At 46.3% G+C, this 19,859-nt stretch overlaps 1 protein-coding gene across 10 annotated transcripts in view; it reads left to right on the top strand.

The window, feature by feature from the left end:
* Positions 1-16,106, top strand: part of mafba (MAF bZIP transcription factor Ba) — a 49,390-nt gene extending 33,284 nt beyond the window's left edge. Inside the window, exons 1-8 of one of the 10 annotated variants that reach the window (XR_008951602.1) lie at positions 353-613; positions 1,427-1,512; positions 1,812-2,028; positions 10,794-10,878; positions 11,794-11,906; positions 11,987-12,136; positions 14,355-14,751; positions 14,838-16,106. The gene's annotated coding sequence lies outside the window, so the exon portion shown is untranslated. The other 9 variants (XR_008951599.1, XR_008951603.1, XR_008951601.1 and 6 more) reach the window with 9 other exon arrangements.
* The last annotated feature ends 3,753 nt before the right edge of the window (positions 16,107-19,859 follow it).

The following is a 19,859-nucleotide window of genomic DNA, read 5'->3' as shown; positions in this document are numbered from 1 at the left end:
GAATGTCAAACCGTGCCTCGCCGCAATTTAATGCACATATGCGGATCCTCACGAGATGGAGGGAGACAGATAAAAGAGGCGAGCAGGGGAAGATGGCGGGAGAGGATGGAGTGCTGTGATTCACAGTTCCTCCTCCCGCACCAAAGCCGCAGCCGCAGCCGCAATCGATGTCGCAAGTGCTCGTCACAGTCGTGTGAGGGTGACAGGAGGATGGAAGTGGCTCCAGATTCAACCAGACAGACACGGTTCCAGGCAGCGACCTCATGACTGCATGCAACAGTCATGCTAAGAAATGTAGACAAGCTGTTTAAGGAACTCTTGATCCTTTAAATGGGCCATAATGAGGGGGTCAACATCTTTTACTGGTAGCCTACAGACGCGGATGCCTCAGTGGCTCCACCAGCTCGAGGGCCTCCACTTATTCTGCTCGGCGCTCGCTGTCTTTAACTCTGCTCCTCCCCTGCTGGCTTATAAATACATTAATTACATCAGGGCGCGTGATGATTTGGCCTGCATGACCTCACAGCTGGAAAACATATAAACAGAAATGAAGTGCTCCAAAAAAGAAAAGGCAAAGAAAGGATGTGCACGATCGAAACTGTTCCTGAAGAAGGTAAAAAAACTCTCTCACACACACACACAGACACACAGACGGCTCTGGCAAACCCGTTATGAGTACGTGGTACATGCATGTATGTCCGGTCAGGATGTGTGACGCCAAATTGAAACCCCCATCCCCATTTGTTTCTGCAAACATCTGGATCAGGACATTCTGAATAATAACAGAACTGTACAAAAAGTCGGACAGATTCTTGAGAGGTGGCAGGAGATGGAAAAGTTTGCATAAACATGGAGGAGGGAACATTGGCTGAGTGTGGCGTGCACTTTTCTCAAAAGCCTGCACTTCTGTCCGGTGCTTTTCCACGGGCAGGTACACAGAGGCCACGCCGAGCTGTCTCCAGCCTAATCCCCCCCGACAGATTACAATGGAGAGCGCCTTGTGTTGAGTTCCTCAGTGAGGGAACTTCAGTGTTTAACAGCGCAGGAAGCAGAGATGCTGCAGACAGGAAGTGGATGCAGACAGTTGGTATGCAAGGTCTATAAAGGGTATAAAGGCCCCAGTGTGGCAATAACAGAGTCACGGGTCAGTGACAAAACTAATGAGGGGTCAGGCTGAAGGAGCTGAAATCTGAACTACTGCAGGGCTACTGGACGCCAGGTCAGGGTGAGACAAAGTGGACACCCTGCAGTGGGAACGTGACATGGAAAGATGCAGCGTCAACTCACCACTGTGGGTTTAATAAATGCAGAAATGGAACCTTAACTCAACCGCTAATCATCCTCTTAGCAAAGTGAAACCAGTTTATTGACTCACAGGTCACATTTACGTTCTTTGAAAAGTCAAACTGTTGGTTTTCCTTCCCAGTACATCTACATACTCAACAATGCGTTTCCACGAGAGGCTAAACGCAGGAGGTTCCCAGTTTGATGGTTCTAGCAGCTGGAAACGCTGTGAGTATTGTTGAAGCAATCATGCTCAGCTATTCAGTCCATGGCAGAACTGTTCTGCAGATTTAACATATCAGTTCCAGGGGTGCTCTTGTGGTTTTGGGTCCAGAGCTAAATTTCCCTATTTCGAACATGTTGCCTCCTAGCTTGTTGTTCCTCATGTCACCATCTAAAGACAATGCCAAAGTGTCAAAATCACAAATGTTTGAACTTTTTAGAGTTGCGGAATGAAACCTGGTCTCAGAAGAGCTGTGATGTGTCAGGGTAATTATTCAGAAGAAATGCCCTTTGCTGTTCAATAGGGCAAAATTACACTGGAGGATGGAGGTGTGCCCCGTCCTGAAGCATGACATCAGCCAGTTGGCAGCGGAGGTGTCGGAGCAGGTGCTGGATGGGAACAACGGCGGGATGGAGAGAGGAGGTGGAATTGGGGAAGGACGGGGAGGAGGATGGAGGTGTGGGACAGCAGAGCGGAGGGTGGTGCAGGAGGACGGGGCAGCAGCCAAGATGAGTGTCCAAGTGAGTCTATTTATAGTCCCCCCCATCATGGGCCACTTTGCCGGGCTCTGATCACCACCACTACGCTGCCTCTATTTCCCCTCAGCTCATATCCAGGAGCACATTTAGCTTTGAATCACGTCACATCAAATCTATATTCAGGATCTGACATTATAGGTTTAACACCTTTTATTAGCATGACAGCTAAGTATTTGCTTCCTGTTGCAACAGATCTAATACCGGCTGTCATCATAGCATTTCCAGTAAAAATCTATATTTTTCAACCCAATTACAACACAGATGAAGTCGTTTTATCTGTGCACAGATCTGTTGAGGCATGGTGGCACTACCATCATATGCTAACACGCACCACAAACGCCCTGAGAAGAGAGTTGTCATTACATATTATATTTCTAGAACTTTTTTCTTTTTAAAAGAAGACGTGCATGTTTGAAGTTGTTGAGCTCTCTCAGACCTGTACTTTTTTCTTAATGTGTGAACGTGCCAGAGGGGCAAAGAAAAAAGCCAGCCATGGCCAAACTAGATTGTCTGTTCTCCAATGTTAACGTGCCCAAAATGTGGATTCCCAGTCAGAGACTCGCAGCCACACTTTTGAAGGAAAAAAAGAAAACACCCCATAAATCACAGCGTGTCAGTGACAGATAATCTGGACTTAAACAGTGTCACCAGACTTGTGCGGCTGTGTAACCAGAGCCTCTCCAGGCTCACGGCCACAGCAGTATGCAACATAATGGCATTGTGTTGAGTTGTAATGACTCTGGGCCCCGTGTGACAATATAATAGTGTCTTTGTCTTCCACTTATCTGGCTGGAGCTCGCGCTGTGTAGCAGAGTGCTTCAATAGCTACTGTCTAAGTATCGGACCTAAGGACACAATCTACAGTACTCTCTCTCTCTCCATCTCTCCCTCTGTGTGTGTGTGTGTGTGAGGGCTTATTGTCAACCACTCTACACGGACAAAATATTCATCTGAGCCGAGACAGATAAGTAGATTCTTTTTTTTCTACACCCACACAGGCGATTTTACACGAGGCTGCGGCGACCGACTGCTCTTTCGTTTTAACATATGAGTGAAATCTGGATCCATGGGCGGTGACTGCCACATGCAAAAAAAACACACAGGAATTACCCCAAAAACACGGAGTCCTTCGAATGTTTACATTAAAGGCACGGTTACGGGAGCAGGCTGCCGCAGAATGCATGACTTTGTATCCCGACAATGCCCTTGGCTTTTTCGGTTATTTGCACGGTAAATCCTGAAGTCCACCCACACAGGCAAGCCCTGCAGAGACCTTCTGTTCCTCAGCCCTGAACGAACACACACACACACACACACACACACACACACACACACACACACACACACACACATGCAAGCATGGGGAGCAAGAGACACACACAGTGGAGAGGAGAAGAAAGGAGATAAGCAAAAGAATTGTGACTTGACTCCTGAACAAAGCATTTCTGTTTTTCATTTGAAGATGATTTGACGAGAGGCTGAAATTTATTGCTGTTTAATATACAGCGCTCAGCCTGCGACCTTTGCAAGATAAGAATTTCAGAAGTGACTAATCGGAAACATCGGGGACGATCGTTGACTCCAACGCCTCCCAACAGTGGAGCCGTTCTCAGTGATCTCAGTCGGGTGTTGTCATCGTCTCGCTCTCAGGCCGTTAGCGTTGTCGTTCTCTGACCCAGGCGGAACCATTTCAGGCTGTACCTTAAGTGCAGCCAAGAGAGAGCAGAGTACATATGGATGCCTGCCGTTATGGGACACAGCGCCATAACGCGGTGTGGTAATGGCCGTGAAACCACATGTCACTGCAGAGAGCGAGAGAGAGAGAGAGAGGAGAGAGAGAGAGAGAGAGGAGAGAGAGAGAGAGAGAGAGAGAGAGAGACTCCAGAGCAGAGGCAAGGCCCTGAGCCAGACCGGCACTGCCGCTCACCTCTGCTCGCTCTCCATCTGTCTGTTTATCTCATTTTCTCTTTTTCCTCCTCATCTCCTCTGCCCCCCCCCCTCTCTCTTTGTCTTTTAGAAACTGCATCTCGTGTTTCTGTCTTGTTGCAGACTTCCTTACTTTTCCAGACTTTGACCCACCTCTGAGAGGATGTCACGTGCAGGCCAAGGCAACACTGTGGTTGTTCTTTATAACAGTCGATTTCATTTCCATTCTGTAACATAAAATCAAGGTTAAACCACTGGCAACCGTGAAAACTAATGTTCTGCTTATAATTTCAACATTACCGCTCATCAAATCAGTGGAAAAGTCTTATAAGAGTTCATAAAATGTTGCTTTATGGCCTTTTATTTTACTCACTCTATCAAATCTACATGAAATTGAGACAATACTCATTATAATCCAACACTTTCTGCTAAACCACTCACAAACAGTACTTGAGACCTCAAAAGTAAACTCTCCCCGAAAACCAAAGTGATGGGCATATTTCCAGCTCTGTCTCGCTAGCCGTCGCTAAGCGCCGCTGCACATTTAGCAGCTCGTCGCGGCTCGTTTTCTCAGACCTTGGGGAAAGTAATGTTGAAGCGCTAACGCATTGTATATCGACAGTAATGGCACGGAGGATTCCTAGATTATGAGTTTGTTACACAAATACGAAGGTGTCAGAACAGTTAAACTGTTCTCTTTATCTCCCAGTTTAACCAGCCTGGCAAAGTCCAGAGAAATTATGGATGGTGGACTTTGGATGGTGGGAATAGATTGTGAAATGTGGCGCTCGCACACACGTACAGGCTCCAACGGGAGCATAAAGGCACCCGTGAATGGCAGACCGGTGCTCGTGGTGATAGAGAGACTGCAGGAGGAAACAGCACGACTGCAGCTGTGATCACACCGACATCCACAACAAGATCCACTTTGCTCTCGTTTGACTTCACATCTTTTTAATGGGAGTTTTCTCGCCTCTCCTTCTCTGGGTGGGCTGCTTCTCTACCTTCTCCTGCTGTGGTTTACCTCTCTGGAAACTCTGGCTCTGCTGCTGGCACAAAATGGCTACCAGATGCCCGCTGTTGGCATAGGTGAGAGCTGGCCACAGAGAAACCTCTCAAGATGTTTTTCACAGATGATTTAGCCCCCCCCCAATAATCCACGCTGACAGAAAAGAGGGGTTCTCATTAACCAAATTTTAGTCCCCACACTTCTGAGAGACTAAAGGACGGCTTCTAATGACACATTATCACTTGGAATGACTTCAGCTGCCACAACATTAAACAATGTTGTGTCCATTTTTGGTGCCATTCTGGTTTATAAGAGTTGGGCAACGAACCCAAACTATAACCACTTCCTCAATATGCCGATTGATGTCCAGGCCCTAAACTCAGCATTAGCAGCATTATTGAACAAGTTAGCGTGAAAGCCAGTCTGCAGACCTTGTTTATCAGAAGCTGCTGCCAAAGGCCCCAATCAACATTTTTTTAAAATCCCACCAGGTAAAAATAAATGAACTGATTCGGTGTTAAAGTCTGTAGAAACACGTGTTGTCCTTACATAAAAAAAAACTTTAAAACTTGATGGATGCTGAGTTTGTCCTCAAAGACATTAATGACCTGTGTCATAAAGTTTTTATTCTCTCTTGGGTTATTTATTAACTTAGAGTTTATACAGTAAATACAATCCTGATATCATTACCAGTGAACTCTTGGACGACTGTTTCCACCGATGGCACCGCCGCCTTTACCTGCCGACGTGATCTCTTTCACTTTTCCAAGCTTCTGTCAGCCTTTGTTGCATTTCTTTTTGGTCTTTAAATTTACATTCAGAGAGAAAGCAGTAATGTTCCTAATGCATGAAAATGCATCTGTTTTCCTCTGATGCCCATTTGGTCTGCGGCTCCTGGGATGAGTTTTCTGTAAGTAGTTTGGCTAATGGCAGCACTTGCTTATAAATTCAGAATTCATCACTTAAGCCTCAAAGCCATTAATTGACATTTTTAATAAAGTGAAATCGATTTGTTCGGCATTTCACTTCGAAATGAATGCAAACTCTGTTGCGATGTTTAATGTGATTTTATATTTCCAGTAAGATAAACAGCACAATTGCTTAATGCAGTCGGGCCTTTTGGTCCCTGCCTTTGCACGTCATTAGATTTCACAGCTTGTTCGGCCCCGCCCACCGTCTGGTGATTGGGAACCATGGATGTGAAGTATCTAATTCATCTGCAAATCCGCATTGTGCATAATTACAAACTGTCAGTGAATCCACCACTGTGACACAGTCCTGCAAGACAACAGAGAAGCATGCGCACCGTCATCGTTTAATAGGACGCTATATGGACAATGTCTCCCTCTCTCGCTCTCTCTCTTTCTCTCTCTCTCTCTCTCTCACACACACACACACAGTACTTATCTCGAGATAATCTGCAAAAAGAGACAGATATGTTATTATAGGTCCCTCCCAGACATGATGTCATTCAACTCATAATAGGTGTCTTTAAACTTGACACAGGCCTTTGACGTTTGGCAGGAGCAGCAGCTCGGTCGAAGAATTAAATAGATAGATAGATAACTTTGTCTTCAATAAAATGTCAATTTTGCTGGTGTTCGGTGACAATTTTAGGTTTCAAGGTTGTTGTTTCCGCAGGAAAGTTCTCTACATGGAACAAGACAAACCCCTGTGGAGAAACAATGGAGTGGTATAATTATGTTAGTGTGTGCGCGTGTGTGTGCATGAGAGAGAGAGAGTTTACAGTATATGATGTGTGGTTTGAGGGTAAAGGGTTGGGAAAGAGAAAAGAAAAAGTTGTAATTTTTACAGTGAATTCCAGCTTGATAACCAGATCCAGACATTTGCCTCTTTTACACACACACACAGACACACACACATACACACACACACACACACACACACACACACACACACACACACAGTCACCAATCTCCCACCTACATGTGGTTGTGAAAATGTGACATGTGAGATGTGAATTAAAAGCCACAGGTTATATTAAACAAACAGCAGTGCAGCAAACCGGAGCTCAGGAACGAATGGTCCAAAAATAACAGCCATAAAACAGATAAATCCGTTATTGTGCAACCTTCTGAAATAATGATGAGTGACTAATGCGCTTCTCATTTGGGACTTTGGTAATAGAAAACATTAATATTATCGCTTAAACCGTGGCAGGAAAGCAAATTCAAGAACAACCCTCAGTTGACAACCCTTTTGAGTTATTGACATGTGTGTATGAACCGTTTAAACAGAGGAAATATATCTGAGAACGCACACTTAGCCTTCACACGCACACACACAAACACATACGACCAACAGCAGATAATCAATGTGCAGGATAAACTGTTGGAGAACTTCTTACGTTGCTGTTTCAGCTCATGCACTTCAGCCTCCGACATGCAGAGATGACTACATGCTTGACATCTCTACTAAGCCGCCTCCCTGACCCCCGTTGCCCCAGGCAACCCCTTGTTGTTGTTGCAGTGTTTAAAAAGATGTGAGGAGCGCTGTCTCCCACCAGGAGTGAACACAGATAAAAGTGCGCTTGTCTCACAATGGGAGCCCTTGAGGCTACACGTAGCCGAGCAGCCAGTTCTGCGTTTGTGCGCGGATGTTGTGCACGTGTGTACTGTATCCGCGCCTGGATCTAAATGCCGGACTTCCATATGTGAGCGTGCCCAAATTCCACCTTATCTTCGGCATGCGTGGCCTTTAATTTTGAATGGAGACAAATGCTGTGCAGGCTCAAACTGAGGCAATGAAAAGAACCATTTCTCTCTACCTACAGATCAATGAGTTCCCATTCAATTAGAAAGTCTGAAGCCATTAGCACCCGGCTAATGACTCCATTCTGGAAAGCTGGGGAGCTTTGGCCTCGGGGTAGTGAGGATGGCGGGTGGGGGAGCCAGAAAAAGCACCCAGGCTGGGTGGGGGATTTCTTTAACTGCATTCATTATGAGTGCAATATACTTCTTTAGTGTCTCATCCAGCAACACTTCCCAGATAGCATATTGTGGCATGTTGTTGAATGTTCTGTCCCTCTGGTCTAGTGTTCAGATAATGCTAAAGCTGTACACTTTAAACTACTTTATTTGCATTTTGTTACATTAACCATAATTGTTTCCAAGAATTCGCCTATTGTTTGTGCACTTTACTTTGTCTCTGAATGAATTAAAACAGGGTCCCCCTCCTCAGTGTTCTGTGCTAGCATCAGATTCAGTCAATCAGCAGCTCAAAGGTAGAGTTAGAATCCACAGACTCTGTCACGGAAACAGCGGTTGGTATGCAGAGGGGTGGCAGGCAGCCAAGCAGACTGAAAAATGGGCATATATAAGAAGGTTTACAGGTAGGAACCATGTGGCTACAGGCAGAGGTAGGACGCCATGGTCAGAGTCCATATCCTGTGTCTTAATAACGTGTGCTGCAGCCTCAGGGGAACTGCAGCTTTAATGGGGAGGCAGTCTGCCACTGGTAAACACATGCTAGAGCTCAGTGAAAACACTACTGGCACGGACTTGGGTCATTTGAGATAAGCATGAGTGCAACATCGCCTTGAAATCATTTTTGGCAGTGTCGGAGTCCATTCGTGTGTGTACGTGTGCGTATGTGTGCGGACTCTTCACCATTAAACATTTGTTCAGCTTGACACAAGTTTACCCCAAAAGGCTGTTAGCTTAGACAAGTGAGATCAAACCTACTTTTGTGTGTATTAATGGAGAGCTGAAGCCGCTTCATGTTTCGGAACTATTTCATTCCGGATACTCAGAAAACTTCGATACTGGGGGGAGGGGGGTGTGAGGAGCTCAGTTGGTGTGTTGTAGACCTTGGTGAAGCTATCAGGGAAAATCATTTCACATTTCACAGGGTCGTTTGTGTATAATGAATGAGCCATGACACCATCTACATGAGGTAAAGGAGTTGGCCTGGTCCAGAGGTAGCCGAGGTTAAACGGAAAACAGGGGATGCGTCATTACTCTGTGAAAAACATTTGTCACGATCCTGGTCACTCGGCAGGGCTGAAGATCGACTGTTAAAACAATCACCTCTCTAGATTTCAGAGACACGCCATTATTGCAAGTACAGTTTTTGATGGAGGGTTTATAAGTCAAAGCTCAGAGGGGTGGAGAGATGGGAATAGAAAAAATAAATCAGGCCCATCTAGGCTCGATTAGCTGGGGCTGCTCTACTTTCCTCCCGGGAGTCGCAATGCAATGGTGTGGCAAAGGGCGATGAGGGTGAGACATCGGAGGGGTTCACGAAGGGCAGCGGGAGGGAGGGGAGTCAAGGTATGGAAGGTTGGGTTGGGGGACGGAGGGCAGAGCGCGCAGTTTTTTTCATCCTATGAAGTGCTAACTTGGACAGTGGGAGGAATTCTGTGGTTTATCCAACAAGAGCTACTCCATCTGTACAAACTTGAGCCTGCCAAAGTGTAGGCTCTCTCTCTCTTCCTCTCTCTCTCTCTCTCTCCCATACACACACACACACACACACACAAAAGGGCTGCCAGAATGTTGACTCCCTCCGTCCAAAGTGGAGCGAAGAAACTTAACTCTCTCATTACTCACTCAGATGCTTGTACAGAAAACTACAAATGAGCATAAACTCAGCTGATACAATAACACACACACACACACACACACACACACACACACACACACACATATTTGGTCCACTGAGAAGGTGAGTCCTGGCTGGGGAGTACTTAAAAGAATTGTTTTCTCCTGCGCTTCTGTGCAGCTGTAATAACGATAATGTGGAGACAGAGGTTATGTAAGTGTGAGCTGCAATCGCACTTCGTGTCATTTAGACGTGACTCAGCAGGCCGAACGGCTGGTTGTGTGTGTGCATGTGTGTGTGCGCGTGTGTATATGGAAACGAGACAAAAGAATGGTGAGCAGAAAACAGGGGACAGTGAGAGGATTGCAAAGTTTCTGTAATTGTATGTGGAAGTGTGTGCGCAGGTTGACGGGGTCTTCCAGGCACATACAGGTGACTCTCAGGACCAGGTCGTAATTTTGGGTTTAACTAGTGAGAGAAAAAAACACGGTACAGGAACAAACTCTTGGGTTAGTTTTACTGGAAGTGTGAGATTACTCAGGTTGGATTCCCAGCAGAGTTCACGGCAGGCGACTGACATCTTTCCACATATATAAGTGTGACCAGCGTAGAGCTTTTGAGCGAAGAAACATGCTCCACAGCGCCTCCTACATCTGCAACACTCCCCCTCTCCCCCGATTGTTCGTGTCCCTTTAAAACTTTGCTCATCTTTGGACGGGGGGGCAGGGTTGGACTCCCTGAGTCACTAGGCTGTCCCTGGCATAGACAGACACACGTACATAAACGTGCACACGCGCACAAACCCTCCATGTCTGTGAGTGGGGCTGGCCCCGTGCCCAGCCTGAGGGCTGCGGGGCCTCTACGCTGTATCAGTTAACCCTTAAAGAACCCATTTAAGCAGAATTTAATCCAAAAAATGGAGCAACAGCTCAGCATTCCTGAGCCTGGCTGCTCATACCAGGCCCCTCGCTGTCTGTTCCCCGCGTATATGCAAGCGGGTGTCACATACACTTTTTCACATTAAGCCGCGGCCACTCCTCAAACGAGCTGTCCCTTTAACATTCGCTGCACTTGGCGGTTTAACACTTTAGGAGGTCGACACAGGCTGACACGGGCCTTCCACCAAAGCCAAAGCAGTGGATAAGTGGGCTTTAATGACAAGATTTATGTGACCACTGTCGCCATTTGAACTTTAAACACTTTTTTGCTTCACATGACCCAGGAATTTAAATTTATCCATTTACTGCAGGAAGGACGTGCTGGAGTGTTCACCTCAAAAGTTCCGGCTTGATGCCCAATGACAGCAGCGACCTTTGAACTCCGATCTTGGTCAAGTATATCCGTGTTTTCTGCTCTGATATATTAAAACTTTCTTATCTTTACTACCCTTCCTCTCTCACTCTCCCTCCTCCCTCACACACTCTCACACACACGGTTTGGCCCTGCATGTCAGTCCTTATCTGATTAATCTGATCAAAAATTGCACAAGAGAACCCATGCATCAGGTCAAGCTCTGGAACAGTAATGACAGATATGAGAGAAACAGACGCTAATTTTGGCATTAGTGGTATAGTGCAGGAGCATTTTAAGCCAGAACAGACTTAATTAGAACATTTAAACAAAGATTGGGTTGCGCAATAGTTCTCAACTTCCCCACAAGGTGGTTTGGAAGTCGCCATTACTGTTTTACGGTGCGCAACATGCTACAACGTGATCCCTGGTTGGCTTGAGGAGCCACATGATTAGGGTGGATCTGGGTTGATTAAAATGGACTCATCAGCTATAGTCTGTCTGTCATTATGAAATATTGGATGCAGCATAACTGAGGTGACTCACTGAATAAGGATTTTACAGATCGCAGTGCACAAGTCCTGTTTACGTGATCAGACCACACTCAGATAATGGCAGCTCTCATGCATGTACCCCTTAATCTGATTTAGTTTGTTATTCATCGGTGCATGTGTAAAAACAGCCAAACTTGTATGGACTTATGCTTATGCTAAGACCACTGCCAAGATCGGATATTGGGACAATAACAGGCCCTTTAGGTGTAACTTGGTGTGTACTCTAAAATAGGAATGGAACATCCTTCAATCATCACATTTCTGAGGTGCATCAGCTCAGACGGTTACGATTCCTTCACATTGTCTGGAGCTTTTAACGCGCACGTCACAGGGCTGTGCATGTGAGGCCACATCAGTGCTGAGGAGAGGTCCTCTAAACGGAGCGCGTTTGTGCTCCTTCTCCAGAAAAACGTCCTTGAAGGAAGCGCTTGGACTTTGGTTCAGCCGTGTTCCGGTGAGGCGCGAGCACACAGACACATGCGTGGACCATTATCAAGTCATGACCATACAGACGTGATGTAAGGCCATTGAGAGCCGCTGTAAAGTGTGTTAAGTGTGATGGGTGCAGTGACAGATGCTTTGACCTTATCTTCTGCAGCAGCGGGATCTGGCCTGTGAGAGATGGGGAACCTCCTCCTCCTCTTGGCCTGCTCTGAGATGGATCCCAGCGGTGCTATCCAGTAGCTGCTCCAACAACCGTGTCAGTTTGGAGGCAGGCCCATTGCCCTCCCACCTTAGTGAAGAGACGGTAACCTCTGGAGTCATTCATCTAAGGTCCCGGCTAATAATAGGATATGGTTATGATCCTGTGTAAGTGGGAATCAGGCACAGAATTAAACAGCAGTCAAATGTTGGTTAAATGCTGGATGCTTGCAAGCAACCGGGCAAGACGCTGATGTTCTAACTGTGTTTAAACAGGAAAAGCACCTGAACACACTGCAGATGCATCTTAGACCCCTACACACATCCCACCAGGACACATCACATGCTAAGTGTGGTTGTCGAGCAGTGTTCTGTAATTGTAGCGTGTGTTAATGACTCTCGCAGGTGAAGACGGTAAAACCGGTGGCTGTGATTTAACGTGCAGCAACGCAAGCTGGGACATGACTGACAGAATGAGTCTAGATTAATCCCAATAATAAATGTCTCATTCTTTATTAATGTTTCAGATTTTTCAGGTCAAAAAGACTCATGACAAAGTGCTTCACTTAAACTACATAATCTATATGAGAATAAATATAAAAGCTATTGACTGGACTCATTCCAGTTGCAATCATGTCATTATTGGTGTTCCACACCGCTGTGAGAACATTTAGGAGATTTTCAAACATAATAAGGTCAAATTTCTGAGCACTGATCTTGGTGATTAACTTCACTGAAAGAAGCTCAAAAGTGCGACTGTCAAGACCGTTGATGGAAGCAAATGTCTGCAAATTAACATTTTACCCAACTTTATATTTCATTTGATGTTGAAGAAAATAGTCATTCTCAGTTTTAACAGGCAATGCCACAACTGTCTTATCCTTGTCTTTATCTCACAAAAATCCCACCACTAGTTCTGTCACGTGCAGACAGCATCTCAGGTTTACCGCTACGGCCACAGTAGCAGTCTGAAATGTGATGGGAACTGAGTATCATCAGCTCAACAGAGTGGTAAATGTGGTCACAGAATGTGTTTTGGAAAAAGCTCCCTCCCCTCCCTTTAAAGTTTTAATAAGTCCTGTTCCCTCCAAGTACAGCCCCATGTCCTACTTCTGTCCTAGAGCAGGGATAGCATGTACCTGGAAGAGTCTGAGCCTTTAGACAGCTGCAGGGAGGCAAAGTGAAGGGCACGGGAGTGAAGGCTTCTATGGGAAAAAGTAGAGAATAGAAAGAAGAATCACGGATTCATGTTGAGGAAGAAAATGAGTGGGAGGAACCCATAAAGCTACAGTGAAAGAGGAAGACACAGAGATACCCTGATCCTTTAAAAAGTTAGTTAAATCTCCCGAGGTTTAATTGAATTTGAAATGAGTTGGGAGGCAGAAAGTTAGCAGGAGCGAAGGAGGGCTCAGTGCTGAAGATGAAGAGCTGGTGAATGACGGCCAGGAAGACAGAAGTGGAGAAGGAGAAGACTATAACAGAAGCGTGCGGAGGGAAAGGATTCGGCCATGCACAGGTAAATTGATCTCACGGGAGAGAGAGTAATGCAGAAGAAAGAGCTGCAAAGGAGCACACAAATTGAGAAACGAGAAAAGAAAAAAGGGAATAAAGCAGGCAGAGGAAGAGAAACGAAAGAGAGGGGAAACACCAAGACAGGCAAAAAAAGAGAGTGGAGGAGATGAGCTTCTGCAGAAATGGAGAGAGAGGTTTGAGAGCGGTTCTGTGCAGAGCGCAGAGGTGCACGGCTCTCCAGAGCAAACACTGGCAAACAGAGGGGCCGTTGTCTGCGTCAGGGTGGACTTGGGGAGGGGACAGCAGCACCAGGATGTAAAATGTGACAGATCTATTTTAGGCCTCCAGCACAGGAACCCTTCCCTGCTCTGAACCAGGTGTCAGGGTCAGGGGCCAAGGACAGGACAGCACAAGCTGAAGCACCACCTGAAGTAGATTCATTTGACAGGAGAGCGTCCTGGAACCTCATTTTCATGCTCTGCGCGTTCGCCGTGCATTTTAACCACATTAAGAAAATAAATAAATAAATCATCAGGACATATAGAGTGTTTAATTGTGCAGAATCTGTGTTTTCCGCTGCTTCTCCTGAGAAGAACGACGTGCTTGTGTGCAGCGTCTTCCTTCTTCTGGGCGTGTTACCCTTGAGATGATCTCATGTTTGGGACTCTGAAAAATGTTATCTTTTGTGGTTAGTTTTGCAATGAGGGTGTGATGTCCTGTCTTTTTTTTTCCTCACAGATGATCACTGACCCCCCCCACCACCACCACCACCACCACCACCACCATCTGACTTACTCCTCTTTTACACACAGACACCCACACTACACATCCACCATCACATCCATTTTCTCCCCCGACTTTCATTCCTCACGCACATCTTTGAACCCAACCTGGTCTCGGGAACGTAAAGTCACCCTCCACCTACCTACCCCCACACCCCACCCCCCACCCACCTACCCCCAATTCTGATTATGCAGGCAGCTGTCAGCCCTCTAAGGTGAGGCCCCCCAGGCGACAGTTCAACTGCTTCAGACTGAGGCTGCGCCACCGAGCTTGACAGTAGCGCGAACGGCGCGGAGGAAAAGAATGCTAATGGATCAAATCAGATGAAAGCTGAGATGAGAGGAGGGAGCGTGGAGGAGAGGAGGAGGGCGCTGCGAGGCACTCCTGATCGGCTGTCATTCAGACTCAGGCCCGGTGCGCACGATGGTGCGTATTTGTTGTGCTTGTTTGAGCGGGAAGCACTGGCCGCCCAGGATTGCGCCCCCAGTTACTGACATGTTTTCCCTCCAAAGTGCCTTGAAGTTTGAGAGATGAACAGAGGGAGCCTCTCAAGATGAACAGAGGGAGCCAGTGAGGGAGGTGCTGGTAAAGACAAGAGATGGAAGGATGTGGGAGGCCATACACAGTCCATTGTTCTGTTCCTTTATTCCTCCATCTAACACACGTTTCCCTTCTTCTGTTTTTCCACTGAAACTCCACCTGCCTCTTTGCCTCGGAGCCATACCTCACCGCACAGTAGGCAGCGTATCAGAACTTAGCGCTGTTTCATTTTCTGAATAATGCTGAGTTCAATATTATCTTGTTTTGAACTTCACTACTGCACTTGCCTCCTCTCTCCTCCAGGGCACCCGCTTCACGGCGAGAGACGGGATTCTCGGGCGCCATCACTTACGGGCAGCCAAACAGCCCCCTGCGCAGAGAGAGAGCTCGGGATTGGAACGTAGAAAAGCGGCAGCTTTGCTTCTCGTCTTCGCGATTTGGAAGTGTCTGATTCCATTTGCGTCCACTGACTCGCTCGGTTAAAGCCTACATGTGTGTGTGTCTGCCTCGAATGCGTAATGGATCCTGACAGCAGAGGCACATGGATATACGACTATAATGAACTCCAGCAATGCTGAACCAGGAAGTACTTGTCAAATCCTGGAAAAACTTGCAGCCATGAGCTTGCGACAGATCCCTTTTAGTCTTGTCTGGGTACGAGGGGTATTAGCTTCTGAATCGATAGAAAAATCTCAATCAGACACCTGACAAGATTATTTCAAATGTTTTCCGGCACACATAGCTCAACGCTTCCCCGCGACTTCTTTGTTTCCAACGTAGCCCCAGCCTGTCCCTGGCAGATGGTTTTAATTAATGTCGACACGATAACGAGATTCCCTGCGATTAATATACACAGCAGTTATGGATTTAAGTGCTGGGGATCCCAGATAATGTGATTAACGGGAGTCGGAGAGGGGGCATCTGGCAGATGATTTGAAGCGGAGGGTGGCTGGAGCAAATGCGAATTGAGTTTGTGAGTTGAGAATGCAATTTCGAGCGCGTTTATTTGTGTGTCAGACTGGCACAGAGATGGACAGGAGAAGAACTCTGGGGGTGTAATATCTTTTGATCCTATGTCCACGTTTATGTGTTGTTATGATACTGTGATACTTGTGTGATGATAAATCAGGTACACAACAAATGCAGCCACAGTGGCTAATTGTCGTAGCGTGATCGTATGGTTGGCCTTTAGAATTCAGATTCTTATTGTCACAATAAAAAACAGTATTATTTTCACCCTCTGAAGGCTCAAAAGAAAAGCAAAAGGTTGACACTGAGTTTGGGGAAGTTGAGTCTATTTTTGATGGTTCTTCTTTGGAGAAAACCTTCCTTATTCTCCACTCCACTTACTCAGATTAGAACATACACTGCTGCCGCTAAAGACCTGCTCTACCTGTCATCTCTGCGGGAAACTAATCGGAATCATCGTGAGCTGATGGGCTCTGTCATGACAGTTGAAAATGACTCATCCTGAAAGAGTTGAAGAGTTGAAGTCAAACAAGAACACAACGGCTCCTTTTGGGGCTAGTGTCCACACACACACGTTCATGAACACACACCAACGCATACACACAAGCTTAGAGCTCTTTACCAGTCAAACAATAACCACAGACACTTGTTACACCAGTTTTAAACGTATATACATCACAAACATGTTGTGGCAAGAGAGTAAACACTATACGCACTCTGGCTGGGATGCTATTCTCCAACCAATGTGCATGTTTGACAAATAACATTTGCCACTTTTTCCACTGTTGTACTACATGAGCAAACCGTGAGAACCTCTGCAGACAGTCAGTGACAGCCGCGATCTTCTCTGCTCACGTGACACAAAAGCAAAAACATTTAGTAAAAACACACATACCAAAAAGAAAAATATACGCTGATCTTTAAATATAATTTGTCAGCGTAACAAAGACTTTTTCCCCTATTCTCTCCTACACACGAAGCCACTTTGAGATTCAACCGGACAGCGTGAAGGGAGTGAAGGGGTGTAATTCAACAAAGAAAGGTGAGACATTGTCGCTGAAAGTGAAGTGAGGCAGCAAAAGCAAACAGAGGAAGGAAGGAGTGGGTTGGGGGAGGGAGAAAGTGAAGGGAGGAAGTTGGCAGAGGAGGGGAGGGAATGAGGAGACTGGTGGAGGTTAGAAGCATTCGTAAGTGTCCGTGTGGATGAACTCCAATGAAAACAGGGTGTCGAATGTAACAGGTTTGTGCACCGCAAGGGTGCTTGTGATGACCCATTTCCATGTCCCTAGCAGGAATGAGTGGACATGGGTTCACGACCTCTGTTTCATTTGGACAAATCCAGACAGAAGATCACAGAACAGCAGACGGAAACATCACCGGTACTTTTCAAAGATCTCCCTCGGATGTCTGATCTGGTGCGAGAACGCTGCCGACAAGGAGATGGCTGCAGATCGATGGTCGGCCTTTGGGAAACAAGCACCAGACAACCATCTGCGTATCCTGTTTTTCTGGAAACAGAACTGTGTCAAAGGGAGCGACAATGATGGCCCAAATGCTGCTGGTTACACCCCCAAAAAAGCTCTCATGATAAGCAAATCTGTGTAGATAGGTACACAAACAATTTCACAAGGCATGTTTACAGAAGAATCCGGCATCGAGTCAGTGTTTAGATCACCGACAGTGAGCACAAACACAACGTGCAAAGAGTAATTTAACCTTCACCCCTCCCACTACTGATCAATACAGAAATATTAATGGAAAGATTCACTTTTTTATCTAAAGACAAAATGATTTTGTGTGTGTGTGTGTGTGTGTGTGTGTGTGTGTGTGTGTGTGTGTGTGTGTGTGTGTGTGTGTGTGTGTGTGTGTGTGTGTGTGAATGAAGGCATTCCAGAGTTGTTCAGGTATCAAAATAAACCTGATGTTAACATTCCGGGCCCGTGATGCGCCACAAGAGAGAAAAAAATCCAAGATGACTCAAAAAGTGGCTCATTTAGCAGATCAGATATCAGCCTTCTGTCATGGACCCTGGCACCAGAGCCCACACCTTTCTCAGAACAAAGCACGGGGATTTTGTGCATCGACTTTAACTAATTTGAGATTGAATGCCTTAAGCTTTTTTTTTTTTTATCACCCCAAAGTGCAAGAGCAAAGGCATGGTGGGCCTGGGTGTTCAGCACATCAGCCAAAGGGTCCACGAACATCTGGATGAGATGTAAAACCGATTGTGTGGGTCTATACGTATGTGCATGTTTGTCTTGCTGTCAGATTTAACAGCAACCAGAGAAGAGGATCGTCAGGCAGAATGTACACACGTACACTTTACGTTGCGCTTTACGATCACAATTACGCAAGAACATGGCTGTGTACATGCAGCATCGCCGCTGCCCTTGCAGGATTTTCAGCGTGCATACATAGAACATTCTCTGCCCGATGCTGCTGTTCTGCACTTTTTACGTTGTTGTATTCGGCGTACATGTTGGGCAGATGTGTTGAGCGTGGCGTTATTTCAACGGATGTTTCCCATAAGCCTCACATGTACATCACCAGCCACCATTCAATTCTAAGACCCCCGTGGGGCTCACTCTGTTTTGCCCCCCTGTAGCCTTTAGCTCATTGACCCCTACATGCATCCTCTGGCCCCTATAGGTGGTGAGGAATTGTATGGGAGAGAAGGTCTGAGTGGGGGGGGGAGCAATAGAGAGGAGCACTTCTTCAGGAAATGCATTAAAGAGGCAGGTATTGATTTGGGATTTTAAATGTTTTTCACTGTGATATATCCAATTAGCCTCTGAACCCTCTATGGATGGAGAGGGGGCTCCCCTGAGGGTGTGGAGAGGGCCATTATATCACTTTTCCTCGGGCTCCTTCAAATAAGAAATAGATAATACCTGTTAGAGTCTAGACTCATAATGGGAGGGTGCTGCCGGGCTTTAGGAGGCAAGTATTAGATCTGCACTTACAATCATTCGTTTACTGACGCAAATCCAAACCCTCCTCGCGGTCCGGGCGTGCCTCTGAACGGTGGGTGACACAGTGACTCGTTTCAGTGTGGACAGCTCCTGGAGATCAGTAAGCTTTAAATCTCTCTGCACATCCATGTCTCCCTCCGCCTCTCCGCATTCCTCCACCTTCTTCTTCCCCCGCTCAATCGATGGTAAGTTATTTAGCAGATAAAAGAGTTGGATCAATCCAGCGGCATGTATCAGAGTGCCAGCAAGTTGGGTATATTATGTGGAGTGTGTGTGTGCACGCGTGTGCACATGTAAGGGAGAAAGGGCCTGTTTGTTGATGTACCTGGATATTTGAGTGTATATATATATATATATATGCAAGCATTTGCAGTTATGTCACAGCCTAAGAGTGTTTTGCCCACCCCACCCACTCTCTTTGTGTAGGCGTGTGTGCCCACGTACTATTGCCACTATGTCAAACCAACACTGAAAGATATACTAAGAGGAGAAGGAGGGGGAGGAGAGTGTCCTTGGTTGTTGAACAGCAGTAACCTTTTATCTGTAAGAATATACAGCCGGGTTGTTCCGCCTATTGTAAAGATCTAATCTGATTCCATTTGTAATTAGGTGTCTGAATTGCAGTCGCCGAATTGAATAAGTGAAGAGAAAATAGTTGAAATCTGTAGTAGTGTAAGCCCCCAACACACACACACACACACACACACACACACACACACCTCCAAAGTGAGGTTTAGAGCAGAGAATGAGAGGAAAGAGAAAGAGGCGGGAGTCTGTTAGGAAGAACGACCACATAATGGGAGAGAAGAAGAGCGGACAAGGGATGAGCTGTCGGTGGGACTCTGCCAAAAAGAAAGTGGTGTTGCTTCCAATGCGGTGATATCTTAGAGCTTAGGGACCTCAAATCACATAGATCTTTGTGAAAGACACAAGCAAAGGTGGAAGCAAACGCGTCCTGTTTTGATGTGGTCGGCGCAGGATCCTGTGAAGATCCTGTATGTTCTCACTCCCACCTGACTGAAAAACAAAAGATCAGATGCTGCCTGAGGACTC

This window comes from Takifugu flavidus, chromosome 8 (genome assembly GCF_003711565.1).
Source record: "Takifugu flavidus isolate HTHZ2018 chromosome 8, ASM371156v2, whole genome shotgun sequence".
In the NCBI taxonomy this organism is placed as follows: Eukaryota; Metazoa; Chordata; class Actinopteri; order Tetraodontiformes; family Tetraodontidae; genus Takifugu; species Takifugu flavidus.
The sequence above is the reverse complement of the archived record's forward strand: the minus strand, read 5'-3'. Positions and strand labels throughout refer to the sequence as shown.